The following is a 15,723-nucleotide window of genomic DNA, read 5'->3' on the forward strand; positions in this document are numbered from 1 at the left end:
GGTAAGTTCTGCTGGTTTGCAAACCAGCTAAGGGGGCGTATCTTCTGGTGTCAGACCCCAGAGCTGGGGTGCCCAATATGGAGCTTTAACCCATCACTCCCCAGGGAGGAACCCTGGGCCTTGTGATATCCCCCTCCTCTTCCGTGTCCCTCGCTAGGGATAGAGGTCCCAATCAGATTTCTTCTCTTCCCTTCCTACCAGACTCCATGAGGATCTTTCTTTACAGCCTTGACTGTAGAACAGCTGTTCTGCTAGTCCCCAGGTCAATTTCAGCAAGAGTTGTTCTATATGTAGTGGTAGTTTTGATGTGTTCGTGAGGGGGGTGAGCCCAGCGTCCCCCTACTCCACAATCTTGATTTCTAAACTATTCTTTATAAGTTAAAATATACGTGTTAATGTCTAACAACATGTATATCTAAAAGCATGTTTTGCACTCAGAAGAATCCTGTTCTTTTCGAGCTGGAAATCATAAACCTCTGTCTCAGCCCACTCAGTCCACAGATGAGGAAACACAACCCAAGAGGTGGTTGACTGAGGTCATGGAGAAGCTTATGGCAGAGCCAACACCGAGACCTGGATTTCCTGAGTACCTATTCAGTGCCCGTATGTCCCCAAATACTGGGGAGAGGAGCCTGCTGTAATCGATTTAACTTTTGGTTTATTAAAAGTTGGAATTTTTAAGTGATTTACTCAAGAAAGAGAGTGGCTTTTGAAGTCAGGAGACTTTTGGCCAGAAACACTAAAGTAACAAACAGGAAGGCTTCAGGCAGGTTTCTTGGTGTCTTGCATATCGGTTTGTGCATTTGTAAAATGAGAATTCCTACTTGGTGTGCCTTGTGACAGGACACAAGGTTGTAATGGAGGTCATAGAGAGAAAACCTGCCTTGCTTGTCTCTTCCCATGCCGTTTCCCTGGAGGAGCCTCATGAGCCCAGACGGAAGCCTGAGAACTTGAGCTGTCAATCATTTCAGAAGCCCCACTGGTACCTTCTATTCCTAGAGAACTTAGCCTTTTGGGTCCTTAAAAAACCTTCCAAGAAGATGCATCTAGACACACACGCACACACACACACACACACACACACACACACACACAATTCCTGTGACCTAAGATAAAATTTCTCACTTGATGATAATTGTGTCACCATTTTATTTCATTGTTTTACTTGCCTCTTTATAGGCTCTGACCTCTTACCTACTTAGCCTCCTGAATATAGTGGTAACAGCTAACGTGTGTGCACAGCCCTACATCTCACAAAGTGTTCTTATACCTGTTACGTTGCATGGCCTTGGTAGACAGTCATCTTAGGTCTGGACCCCAGGTTCACTCTTAAATATTATTACCCTCTGAAAGCTTCAGACTCCTCATCTATCAAAACACAGAAAAAGTATACAAGTTACACTGACCTCAGAAAACGGTGGTTAGGATTAAATGAAAACAATATAACAATGACTAACATTTCTTGAGAATGTATTCTGTGCTAAGAAGCACCATGCTAAGAATTTAGGGGCTTGGGGTTATCTCTTTAATTTCAATAGGAATCTCTAAAAGTACTCAGCATAAGTACTCAGCACAGAGCTTGGAATGGAGTAGGCAGTGGACAAAGGCTATCGGCCCATATCCTCTCTACCACTGATAACAATGGAACTATTACTTGTTACAAGAAGAGTCTGAGGAAGGTGATGATTTTCAGAGGAAGAGACTGATTTTCTGAAAAGTCGCTTGCCAAGACCACGTCTTCTGCAAAAGAATTGAGGGGGAGGCCACAGTGCAGGAGAAATGAATAAAGGAAAGGGAACAGGGAGAGAAAAGTTGTACTCCCAAAGAAAAAGTCATGAAGGCCAGCGGACTGGCAAGGAATGAACCTTAGGGGTTCAGCATACCTCGGGTTTACTGTGGGTGATTTCCTTGGCAGGGGCTTTTTCTGTAACCGATGCGGACAGCCTCCCTGTGCCCCTACACACCAGCCCTGTTAGTAAATGTGACAAGAGAAGTTGATTTCGTTTATGTCCTCGAATGGCATTGTTAAGCACTCAGCTGTGCTGAATTTAACCCTTGTTTCCTTGTTGGGACGTTTCCTTGTTGGGACGTTTCCCTTGAAACTAATTGCCCTGCTGAAGAGCTTTTTAGCCTAACACACACAACCATCTTTTTCTACACTAGATTCATATAACTCTGACTTATTCTTTACACAGTTGTTTACTGAACATAAATTGTGTTCTGGATGCTCTGCTGGGCATTAGCTATCAGGAGATCTAGGTCAAGCCCTTGAAGACCTCAGAGGCTTTTAGACAGACATCGGGGCCTATGTAATACAACGGAAAGCGCTTTGGCTGCTAACCGAGACGCTGGATATTAATATGGGGCAACCCTATGTGGCTCCCTAGCCACAGAATGATTCTAAGTGGGGAATTATAGGGTCCAGTAGCAGGGATGCCTCTGGAGACATAAGGAGGTTCTGGCAGTGATCCAGGCAAGAGAGGACAAGTGAGGAGACAAGGGAGGGACATCTAGGAGAATAAAGCTTGGTGATCAATTGCATTTGTCCAGGAAGGAAGGGGAAATAGTAGAGGAAGTCTGTAAGGAGAATCCCTTGTGCCTTCAATGTAGTCATTGAACAGATATTCTCTAAGTACCTGCTATGTGCCAGGCCCCTTGCTGGAGGCTAAGAATAGAGCAGTAAAGCTCAAAGACAAATGCTAGGACAGGTAAAGGAAGGGGCCATGGAAGCATAAAAGAAGGGTTCCTGCTCCTAAAAGGACATGATATCCAGGAAACATCTGAGGGATGAGTGGAAAAAAGAGAAAAAAGAGAGCAGTGCAGACAGAGAATACAACATATATACAAAGACCCTGGACCAGGGAGTTCAGTGAGTCCTCCAGAGACTGGATGAAGCTCAGTGTGGATAATATGGAAGAGATGGAAAATGAGGATCAGAGGTGTGTCTTGGGGAAGGCAGGGAAGCAGAAAGAGAGAATTACCTCCATTTTCCCCACCCCCCTTCCCATGACCGGGGGAGTCTGGGATTCTCAAAGAGAATCTATCTGGGGTTGGAGTTGGCGCTCTCGCTCGCTCTCTCTCTCTCTCTCTCCCACACACACACACACACACACACACACACACACACACACACACACACACACACACACACACACACTATGCTTTGTCTCATCCCTAGGCCTTCGTACCTACTCTTCTCCTTGCCTGCAATGCTGTTTCCCCCTTCTCTGAAATCTTTCCAGACTCTGAACAGTCTGAGTTGAATGCTTTCTCCACTATGTTCTTATAGCATGGAATTCCCATTCTATCATAATTCTGGTTTATCTATTGGTTTCTCCCTCTAGACTCAGAATGCCTTGTGGGCAGAGGCTGTGTCTCATATGTCTCTGTATCTTCAGTATCCTACTCAATGCCTCACATAGTTGATGTTTATAAAAAGGTTTGTTGATAGAATGAATAAACCCACAACTCATGTTTCTAATAAACATAGAAAATACTCTATTATCCCACATAAGTCTTGAATATCCCAGGGTCACAGGCACTGCTAGCTTAGGATATGCTATGTAACTACCCTAGACTTATCCAAGGATAGAGCTAACATTACTGCATGTTTACTGCATGCCAGACAGACTTCTAAGTGCTTTATATTTATTAACTCACTTAATTCTCACAAGAACTCCATATTCATTTAACAGGTAAGGAAACCAAGGCACAGAGAGGTTAAGTAACTTTTCCAAGGCCACACTAGTAAATGGTAGAGTGAGTAAATGCTGGAGGTACGATTCAGACCCCAGCAATTTGACTCCAGATCAGTGTAGCCTTATCAAAGCAACTTCACATCCATCATCTGTCCCAATTCATTCATCAGGAAACAACAATACTTATATCTTTGTTATAGATGAAGAAACCAAGGGTCAAAGAAATTAAGTTTGTTAGTTGTGGTGTCCAAAGGAGAGGTAACCAAGATGCATCCCCATTCAGCCACCTTCTGCAGCTATGCTTGGTTTCTGTATATTCCTGAAAAAAGCACAACTTCCCCCAAGATTTTAGCCCCAGGCCCTCTCCCACACGCCCTGCTGGCAATCTTGGTAAGATCTTCTGGAGGAGGGGATAATGACATCTAATGCTTGCTCAATATACAACCTAGAGGCAGAACTAGGTGCTCCATTTTCCTTCTTTGGACCCCACCATGGTTCCCTGTTGCTTTCCAAAGTTGGAAGCGGGTAGCGTGCTCCAAGGAATTGGTACACCCCACACATGTACCCTCCCAGCATAGAATAGAAAGAATGAACCATCATAAGCCAAGAATTGTTTTGTTTCTGCTGTGAAAAAACTCCATCCATTAGTATGAGAGCTTGGTTATCTCCTTGAGGTCGCCATTTCCTCTAATCCATATGTCTGTTTCTTGAGGATTATTTCTGTTTTGAGGAAGGAGTTTTGAGTGAGCAAAGCATTGCACTGTGACCAATGCCATTGATCTCGCCAGGGCCCTGCATGTCACCAGACTTCTTGTTCCTCTGAGTACAGTACAGTCTCTTTCTTTCTTTCTTTCTTTCTTTTTTTTGGCTTCCATTGAAATTCATATAAAAAGAGGCAGGGTCAAACTCTTTCCAGATGTAATCATTGGAAAGAAATACTCTTATCTCAATGTTTTTAAATGTTAACAGAAATATAGTTTTACCATAGAGGAAACTTTGGATTGAGGTGCTAAAAAGGAAAGTAGGGAAATGTACCCAAACGTATTCTTCATTCCTGTTTGTGACTTGGATATGAGCATTGGCTTCAGGTTGAAACTTGGCAGTACAGAAGTGTTTTAACAAAAAGTAATTTGAAGCAATAAAGAAGGCAGTTTGCCATTTTTATATAAGTAATAGAAGTTTTAAAAAGGCAACTAAGAAAAAAAATCAAAACATTATTAGTTTGGGGATTTTTATTGTACTCTCATAACTAAAGGAAAAAGAAATTCCATTTTTCAAGGGCAAAATCTCCAAGACAGTTCTAAGCATGGATGGCCACAAAAAAGCCAACAGAAAGATGTAAGATGAATAAGTCTGATTCTCACGTCTGGAGCATGGAGTTAATAGTAAATAATTAAAGCAAATCATGTTCACATGTTCTAAAAGCAGCATGTATTAAGCATTCATAATGCACTAGGTGGTAGAGGACAAGACAAAATATAAAGAGGAAAAAAAGAAGATATTACTTTCATTTTCAAAGGAGGATAAAAGCCATACACACAAATAATATAGGGCACAGAAGTACAAATGAGCTGTGCTAAGTATGGGGGTGGAGTGAAAAGAGTACCAGCTCTGGAGTCAGAGAGGCTTGGCTTTGATTTCCAGGTGTAATCCTGTATGATGTGGAGAAATTATGTTAGATCTCTGAGATTTCACACCTACAAAATGGGATCATGTGCCTGGCAGAGTTGTGAACAATTAATAATATGAGATACATGTAAAACACCTTTACCTTTGCCTGGCTCACTGCAGGCAGCCAGTAACTGATTTCTCAGCCCTCTGCTCCCCTGTGATCTGAGTATGGAACTAGCTGCTACGATGTTCAGATGACCTTCTTCTCCTCCTTGCCGTGGTGAAACAGAGGCCAAAAGAGAGAAAATCAGTCTCCAGGGTGGCATGACTCTGTGTCCAATGCACAGTCACACAGGTTAATTTCTTAGAAAGAGCTGGGTTGGATTCGGGCCTGTGTTTATCAGAAGGCCTCTCTACATAACAAACAAGGCCTTGATACTCAATATTGTAAGAAACTACCCCCAAATGCCACAGTTAATAGGGGGCAATGAAATATTTGTATACTTTTTAGTATTTAATATTGTTTTCTAAGCTTTGTATAAACAATGCACAAGGCACTACTTTTACTATTCCTATCAAATGTCATTGTTTACTGAACGGCTTCTTTAAGAGAAGGCTTTTTCATGGAATTAAATAGGAAGGGACTGATGAGAGGCCATAAGGAAACACCTGGAGCTTCCCCAGAGACAGCCTGCATCTGAATTCAGGAGTGAGAGTTTACCCAGGAGAAGAGAGAAAACAGAGCTGAGGAAGAACCTCTGAAGCTCAGAGGACACCTAGGTGCCAACACACACTAGCGATCCACAGGAGTCTGCAATATCATGCAGTTTTCGTGCCGAAATGGCCATAAATGATGAATGACATGAGGGTAATCAAAAAAGAGCACAGAGTGTGATTTGCCATGAGGACCACCATTAGGGGGGCCCGGTGGGAATACCTGTAACAGCAGCAACTGGTGAGGTGCCACGCAAGTGCTTTATATAGTTTACTGTGCATGTGCCAGGCACGTGCATAGTGTCCTGTGAAGCAGGCAGAGAAGAAAACTCGAGAGGAAATAGAAGAGGCAGCAGTCAAAAGCCAATTAGACAGACGTGGAATGCGAATGTCTGCTCTGCCACCTTCCGTACATGTGAACTTGCTAAGCCTCAGCTTCTTCATTTACAAAAAGAAGATACAGATGATTACACAGCAATACTGATGTAAACATTAGAGATGGTGAATGTCGTGTCTAAGACAATCTTTGGTTTGGAATAATAGTAGATGCTCTACAAAGGTGCATAGTAAGTACTAAACTAAAGCGATGGATGGATGGATGGATAGATAGATGGACAGCCAGTGAATGGTAGATGCTCTACAAAGGTGCATAGTAGGTACTAAACTAAAGTGATGGATGGATGGATGGATGGATAGATAGATGGATAGCCAGCTAGACAGAAAGATACTGTAAGTTAGGTAAAATACAAAAGATGGCAGCCGAACATTCAACTAGGGGGCCTTTCCTTTTTCATTTTACCTTTAAAAGAGCCCTGAAAGAGATATAAGACATATATGATTAATCCCATTTGAAATACAACTCAACCTCAAGCAGGATTTCAAATAATTTTCCACAAGTTCATTCAGCGAATTTGATAATCTGACGAATACTAATTGAGCACCTACTCTGTGCCAGGTACTGTTATAAGCAATGGGGGTACAGTATGAAAACAGACCAAAAAGAAAAAAACCCTCCCCACATTGAGCTTACATTCTACTGGGAGTAGGAAGGAATAGACAACAGACAGAACAATGAAGGTATGTACTCGTACCTTGAGGAGCTGGCACAAGGGCAGTCATCCAGATCCCTGAGGCTGCAAGATCACCTTGACTGTCCTGGAATCTAAGACTGTGCATCTCTACTACCCACAGACACCCAAGTAACAGGATAGAATACCCACAGCTTCAACAACCACTTTCTGAACCCCATTCCATTTCTCTTAAAATTGCACATTTAACTGTGGCATGCATGTGGCAGGGATGGTACCAAAGAGCAGAGGTCCCCCACTCTGCCAAAGTCTGATTCCTGATCAGGGCCTTCAGATCAGTGGGAAAACTGAGGTCTGTCTTTGGTCTATTGTGTTACATTAGTTGTGCTGTGGTCTTATAGCTTCAAGGAAGTGAAGCAGACAGAGTCCCTGACCTTGGGTGTTGACAAGCTAAAAAATAAAAAAAAATATAACACGGGCTACATTATCTGGCTAATATCACAGCAGAGTTAAGGGCCTGACCCTGGCCAACATTCAAAAGCAATGACAATATATTTGCACCCATGTCACGATGATGACTCTTCCGTTAAGCGCGTAGTCTACACCCAGGCCTGTAATGAGGGATCCAAACCACAGAGAAAACATGACCTGAACCATCTGTAAACCAAAGATAGACTTAAAATTCTTACCTCCTAATTATCTCTTAATCTGTCCATTTCTCTCGATTCCACAGCCATTACTGTGGAATTCAAGCCTCCATAATCTCTCACTTGACTGTTTCCACAGCCCTCTAACTGGTCTCCAAGCTCCCTTCAATGGTTCCACTGCTCTCCAAAAAAAGATTACGCCCCCATTAGCATGGTAAACAAAACACTTCACGACCTGGCCCCTTCGAGACACCAGCCCCACCACTTGCCTTTCCCCTCTTTTCCCATGCCACAGCCATACTGAACTCCTTGTAACTCCCCCAAATATACCAGTTCCCTGTAATGGCCAGAGATCTGTGTATGTTGTCTCCTCTATTTGGAATATTCTTTCTCCTACTCTTCAGCTAACCAGGTCATACTCATCCGTTCTCTCATCTGAAATGCTACCTCCTAACATTTAATGTTACCTCCTTAAAGTCTCAGACTAGGTTGATGGTTCCTCCCAAGTACTTTCACATAACTTGGCCTTCCTGATCAGTAAACATTAGTTGGATTATTAATTGAATGTACATATATAAATGAATCAGACTGTCACCCAGAGACTCAGTGGCATAGTTGCATCCTGGAATTTATATCACTAATCTCTCTCCTATTCACCCCAAAATTAGATCTGCCCAAGTAGTGAGTGTGCTCACTCACATTTAGGAGTGGTTGGATGGTGCCTTTGCCCTGAGCACTGTGCTACCCACGGGCTTTTCCCTCCTAGAACTTTATTCCGATCCTGGGGTTGTATCTGTCCATTTCAGTCAGTAGAGCTGGACCTCTACAGATGATTTCTTGTCCTTTCTGCTCCAGCTCACAACTCACAACTAGGGCTTCTCTGTGAATTCTGCTTCCTGGGGAAAATGTTTTGACTCTTTCCTGATAAGTTATAAAAAGCACAAGACTCTCTCTGTCATTTTCCTGGTAGGGGCATCAGCGTAGAAGTCTAAGCAGTCCTCTGCTACTATATGTCTTCTAGACATAGACTTAAAGAATCTTAAAGTAGTCATGGTAGAAAGACCCTAAAGTTTATTAAAGTCCATAGTCCCTTATTTTATAGATAGAAAATTCCTTTCTTCCTTCCTTGTTTTCCTCCTTCGTTCCATCCTTCTCTTATTTTTCCTTCCTCCCTACATTACCTATTGTGTGTCACGCAGCCCTCTCAGAATTGGGAATTTAATCAGGCAGAAAAGATCAGTAAGCTTATCTTACGAAGCTTATAGTCGATCCAGGCCTTACAACAAGAAGCCAGACCATCATGACAATGACACTGTGTGCTAGGCAAGAAACTGTTCATGCATTTGGTTAGCCATTTCAGGAAATGCAACACGGGAATAAGAAGTCATGGGCTCCAGTTTTTGTGAAATAGTTGTGCTCTATTGAATGATTTGTCCTCATTTGGCATGTCAATTACGATTAAGAAAATCAAAGTTCATGCTCAGTAAAGTTAATATGAGAAGTTAATATGTTTTATTACTTGATAGTGTGGCACTGGGTCCAGCAAGCAGTAGATGCTAAATAAATATCTGTTAGACAATCTCACCTTGTTTTAAACACTATTTCTCACCCTGTTTGTATTTACTAGTCTTTTTTTTTTTTTAAACATCTTTATTGGAGTATAATTGCTTTACAATGGTGTGTTTCTGCTTTACAACAGAATGAATCAGTTATATATATATATATATGTTCCCATATCTCTTCCCTCTTGCGTCTCCCTCCCTCCCACCCTCCCTATCCCAACCCTCCAGGCAGTCACGAAGCACGGAGCTGATCTCCCTGTGCTATGCGGCTGCTTCCCACTAGCTATCTACCTTACGTTTGGTAGTGTATATATGTCCATGCCTCTCTCTCGCTTTATCACAGCTAACCCTTCCCCCTCCCCATATCCTCAAGTCCATTCTCTAGTAGGTCTGTGTCTTTATTCCTGTCTTACCCCTAGGTTCTTCATGACATTTTTTTTTCTTAAATTCCATATATATGTGTTAGCATATGGTATTTGTCTCTCTCTTTTCTCACTAACTTCACGCTGTATGACAGACTCTAGGTCTATCCACCTCATTACAAGTAGCTCAATTTCATTTCTTTTTATGGCTGAGTAATATTCCATTGTATATATGTGCCACATCTTCTTTATCCATTCATCCGATGATGGACACTTAGGTTGTTTCCATCTCCGGGCTATTGTAAATAGAGCTAGAATGAACATTTTGGTACATGTTTCTTTTTGAATTATGGTTTTCTCAGGGTGTATGCCCAGTAGTGGGATTGCTGGGTCATATGGTAGTTCTATTTGTAGTTTTTTTAAGCAACCTCCATACTGTTCTCCACAGTGGCTGTATCAATTTACATTCCCACCAACAGTGCAAGAGGGTTCCCTTTTCTCCACATCCTCTCCAGCATTTATTGTTTCTAGATTTTTTGAAGATGGCCATTCTGACTTGTGTGAGATGATATCTCATTGTAGTTTTGATTTGCATTTCTCTAATGATTAGTGATGTTGAGCATTCTTCCATGTGTTTGTTGGCAGTCTGTATATCTTCTTTGGAGAAATGTCTATTTAGGTCTTCTGCCCATTTTTGGATTGGGTTGTTTGTTTTTTGTTATTAAGCTGCATGAGCTGCTTATAAATTTTAGAGATTAATCCTTTGTCAGTTGCTTCATTTGCAAATATTTTCTCCCATTCTGAGGGTTGTCTTTTGGTCTTGTTTATGGTTTCCCTTGCTGTGCAAAAGCTTTGAAGTTTCATTAGGTCCCATTTGTTTATTTTTGTTTTTATTTCCATTTCTCTAGGAGGTGGGTCAAAAAGGATCTTGCCGTGATTTATGTCATAGAGTGTTCTGCCTATGTTTTCCTTTAAGAGTTTGATAGTTTCTGGCCTTACATTTAGGTCTTTAATCCATTTTGAGCTTATTTTTGTGTATGGTGTTAGGGAGTGATCTAATCTCATACTTCTCCATGTACCTCTCCAGTTTTCCCAGCACCACTTATTGAAGAGGCTGCCCTTTCTCCACTGTACATCCCTGCCTCCTTTATCAAAGATAAGGTGACCATATGTGCGTGGGTTTATCTCTGGGCTTTCTATCCTGTTCCATTGATCTATCTTTCTATTTTTGTGCCAGTACCATACTGTCTTGATTACTGTAGCTTTGTAGTATAGTCTGAAGTCAGGAAGCCTGATTCCTCCAGCTCTGTTTTTCTTTCTCAAGATTGCTTTGGCTATTCGGGGTCTTCTGTGTTTCCATACAAATTGTGAAATTTTTTGTTCTAGTTCTGTGAAATATGCCAGTGGTAGTTTGATAGGGATTGCATTGAATCTGTAGATTGCTTTGGGTAGTAGAGTCATTTTCACAGTGTTATTTCTGTATCATCTTTAATTTCTTTCATCAGTGTCTTATAATTTTCTGCATACAGGGCTTTTGTCTCCTTAGGTAGGTTTATTCCTAGATATTTTATTCTTTTTGTTGCAATGGTAAATGGGAGTATTTTCTTGATTTCACTTTCAGATTTTTCATCATTAGTGTACAGGAATGCCAGAGATTTCTGTGCATTAATTTTGTATCCTGCTACTTTACCAAATTCATTGATTAGCTCTAGTAGTTTTCTGGTAGCATCTTTAGGATTCTCTATGTATAGTATCATGTCATCTGCAAACAGTGACAGCTTTACTTTTTCTTTTCCGATTTGGATTCCTTTTATTTCCTTTTCTTCTCTGATTGCTGTGGCTAAAAGTTCCAAAACTGTGTTGAATAAGAGTGGTGACACTGGGCAACCTCGTCTTGTTCCTGATCTTAGTGGAAATGCTTTCAGTTATTCACCATTGAGAACAATGTTGGCTGTAGGTTTGTCATATATGGCCTTTATTATGTTGAGGAAAGTTCCCTCTATGCCTACTCTCTGGAGGGTTTTTTATCATAAATGGGTGTTGAATTTTGTCGAAAGCTTTCTCTGCATCCATTGAGATGATCATATGGTTTTTCTCCTTCAATTTGTTAATATGGTGTATCACGTTGATTGATTTGCATATATTGAAGAATCCTTGCATTCCTGGAATAAACCCCACTTGATCATGGTGTATAATCCATTTAATGTGCTGTTGGATTCTGTTTGCTAGTATTTTGTTAAGGATTTCTGCATCTATGTTCATCAGTGATATTGGCCTGTAGTTTCCTTTCTTTGTGACATCCTTGTCTGGTTTTGGTATCAGGGTGATGGTGGCCTCGTAGAATGAGTTTGGGAGTGTTCCTCCCTCTGCTATATTTTGTAGGAGTTTGAGAAGGATAGGTGTTAGCTCTTCTCTAAATGTTTGATAGAATTCGCCTGTGAAGCCATCTGGCCCTGGGCTTTTGTTTGTTGGAAGATTTTTAATTACAGTTTCAATTTCACTGCTTGTGATTGGTCTGTTCATATTTTCTATTTCTTCCTGATTCAGTCTTGGCAGGTTGTGCATTTCTAAGAATTTGTCCACTTCTTCCAGGTTGTCCATTTTATTGGCATAGAGTCGCTTGTAGTAATCTCTCATGATCTTTTGTATTTCTGCAGTGTCAGTTGTTACTTCTCCTTTTTCATTTCTAATTCTATTGATTTGAGTCTTCTCCCTTTTTTTCTTGATGAGTCTGGCTAATGGTTTATCAGTTTTGTTTATCTTCTCAAAGAACCAGCTTTTAGTTTTATTGATCTTTGCTATTGTTTCCTTCATTTCTTTTTCATTTATTTCTGATCTGATCTTTATGATTTCTTTCCTTCTGCTAACTTAGGGGTTTTTTTGTTCTTCTTTCTCTAATTGCTTTAGGTGCAAGGTTAGGTTGTTTATTCGAGATGTTTCCTGTTTCTTAAGGTAGGATTGTATTGCTATAAACTTCCCTCTTAGAACTGCTTTTGCTGCATCCTATAGATTTTGGGTCGTCGTGTCTCCATTGCCATTTGTTTCTAGGTATTTTTTAATTTCCTCTTTGATTTCTTCAGTGATCACTTCGTTATTAAGTAGTGTATTGTTTAGCCTCCATGTCTTTGTATTTTTTACAGATCTTTTCCTGTAATTGATATCTAGTCTCATGGTGTTGTGGTCGGAAAAGATACTTGATACAATTTCAGTTTTCTTAAATTTACCAAGGCTTAATTTGTGACCCAAGATATGATCTATCCTGGAGAATGTTCCATAAGCACTTGAGAAAAATGTGTATTCTGTTGTTTTTTGGATGGAATGTCCTATAAATATCAATTAAGTCCATCTTGTTTAATGCATCATTTAAAGCTTGTGTTTCCTTATTTATTTTCATTTTGGATGATCTGTCCATTGGTGAAAGAGGGATGTTAAAGTCCCCTACCATGCATGTGTTACTGTCGATTTCCCCTTTTATGGCTGTTAGTATTTGCCTTATGTATTGAGGTGCTCCTATGTTGGGTGTATAAATATTTACAATTGTTGTATCTTCTTCTTGGATTGATCCCTTGATCACTATATAGTGTCCTTCTTTGTCTCTTGTAATAGTCTTTATTTTAAAGTCTATTTTGTCTGATATGAGAATTGCTACTCCAGCTTTCTTCTGGTTTCCATTTGCATTAAATATCTTTTTCCATCCCCTTACTTTCAGTCTGTATGTGTCTCTAGGTCTGAAGTGGGTCTCTTAGAGACAGCAAATATATGGGTCTTGTTTTTCTATACATTCAGCCAATTTGTGTCTTTTGGTGGAAGCATTTAGTCCATTTACATTTAAGGTAATTATCGATGTGTATGTTCCTATTCCCATTTTCTTAATTGTTTTGGGTTCGTTATTGTAGGTCTTTTCCTTCTCTTGTGTTTCTTGCCTAGATAAGTTCCTTTAGCAGTTGTTGTAGAGCTGGTTTGGAGGTGCTGAACTCTCAGCTTTTGCTTGTCTGTAAAGGTTTTAAATTTCTCCATCAAATCTGAATGAGATCCTTGCTGGGTAGAGTAATCTTGGTTGCAGGTTTTTCTCCTTCATCCCTTTAAATATGTCCTGCTAGTCCCTTCTGGCTTGCAGAGTTTCTGCTGAAAAATCAGCTGTTACCTTATGGGGATTCCCTTTTGTGTTATTTGTTGTTTTTCCCTTGCTGCTTTTAATATGTTTTCTTTGTATTTAATTTTTGACAGTTTGATTAATATGGTCTTGGCGTATTTCTCCTTGGATTTATCCTGTATGGGACTCTCTGTGCTTCCTGGACTTGATTAACTATTTCCTTTCCCATATTAGGGAAGTTTTCAACTATAATCTCTTCAGATATTTTGTCAGTCCCTTTCTTTTTCTCTTCTTCTTCTGGAACCCCTATAATTCGAATGTTGGTGCATTTGATATTGTCCCAGATGTCTGTGAGACTGTCCTCAGTTCTTTTCATTCTTTTTTTCTTTATTCTGCTCTGCAGTAGTTATTTCCACTATTTTATCTTCCAGGTCACTTATCCGTTCTTCTGCTCAGTTATTCTGCTATTGATCCCATCTAGAGTATTTTAAATTTCATTTATTGTGTTGTTCATCGTTGTTTGTTTCATCTTTAGTTCTTCTAGGTCCTTGTTAAATGTTTCTTGCATTTTGTCTATTCTATTTCCAAGATTTTGGATCATCTTTACTGTCATTATTCTGAATTCTTTTTCAGGTAGACTGCCTATGTCCTCTTCATTTGTTAGGTCTGGTGGGTTTTTATCTTGCTCCTTCATCTGCTGTGTGTTTTTTCTGTCTTCTCATTTTGTTTATGTTATTGTGTTTGGGGTCTCCTTTTTGCAGGCTGCAGGTTCGTAGTTCCTGTTGTTTTTGGTGTCTGTCCCCAGTGGCTAAGGTTGGTTCAGTGGGTTCTTTAGGCTCCCTGGTGGAGGGGACTAGTGCCTGTGTTCTGGTGGATGAGGCTGGATCTTGTCTTTCTAGTGGGCAGGTCCACGTCTGGTGGTGTGTTTTGGGGTGTCTGTGGACTTATTATTATTTTAGGCAGCCTCTCTGCTAATGGGTTGGGTTGTGTTCCTGTCTTGCTAGTTGTTTGGCATAGGATGTCCAGCACTGTAGCTTGCAGGTCGTTGAGTGAAGCTGGGTGCTGGTGTTGAGATGGAGATCTCTGGGAGATTTTCGCCATTTGATATTATGTGGAGCTGGGAGGTCTCTTGTGGACCAGTGTCCTGAAGTTGTCTCTCCCACCTCAGAGGCACAGCACTGACTCCTGGCTGCAGCACCGAGAGCCTTTCATCCACACGGCCACTCACAAAAAGAGCAAAAGGGGAAAAAATCATAAATCTTGCTTTGATTGATTTTTCAAATCAAATCTTGCTTTTCAAAATCATAAATCTTGCTTTCCACCTCCTTAATTTAGGATGATTCGTTGTCTATTCATGTATTCCACAGATGCAGGGTACATCAAGTTGATTGTGGAGCTTTAATCAGCTGCTCCTGAGGCTGCTGGGAGAGATTTCCCTTTCTCTTCTTGGTTCTCACAGCCCCCAGGGGCTCAGCTTTGGATTTGGCCCCGCCTCTGCATGTAGGTCGCCGGAAGGCATCTGTTCTTCGCTCAGACAGGACGGGGTTAAAGGAGCCGCTGATTCGTGGGCTTTGGCGCCTTCAGGCGGGGGGGGGGGGGGGGGGGGGGGGGGGGGGGGGGGGGGGGGGGGGGGGGGGCGGGGGCATGGAGTGCGGGACGGGCCTGCGGCGGCAGAGGCCACCGTGACGTTGCACCAGCCTGAGGCGCGCCGTGCGTTCTCCCGGGGAAGTTGTCCCTGGATCACGGGACCCTGGCAGTGGTGGGCTGCACAGCCTCCCCGGAAGGGAGGTGTGGAGAGTGACCTGTGTTCGCACACAGGCCCCTTGGTGGCGGCAGCAGCAGCCTTAGCGTCTCATTCCCGTCTCTGGGGTCCGCGCTGTTAGCCGCGGCTCGCGCCCGTTTCTGGAGCTCCTTTAAGCAGCGTTCTTAATCCCCTGTCCTCGCGCACCAGGAAACAAAGAGGGAAGAAAAAGTCTCTTGCCTCTTCGGCAGGTCCAGACTTTTCCCC

This window comes from Phocoena sinus, chromosome 8 (assembly GCF_008692025.1).
Source record: "Phocoena sinus isolate mPhoSin1 chromosome 8, mPhoSin1.pri, whole genome shotgun sequence".
Classification (NCBI taxonomy): Eukaryota; Metazoa; Chordata; class Mammalia; order Artiodactyla; family Phocoenidae; genus Phocoena; species Phocoena sinus.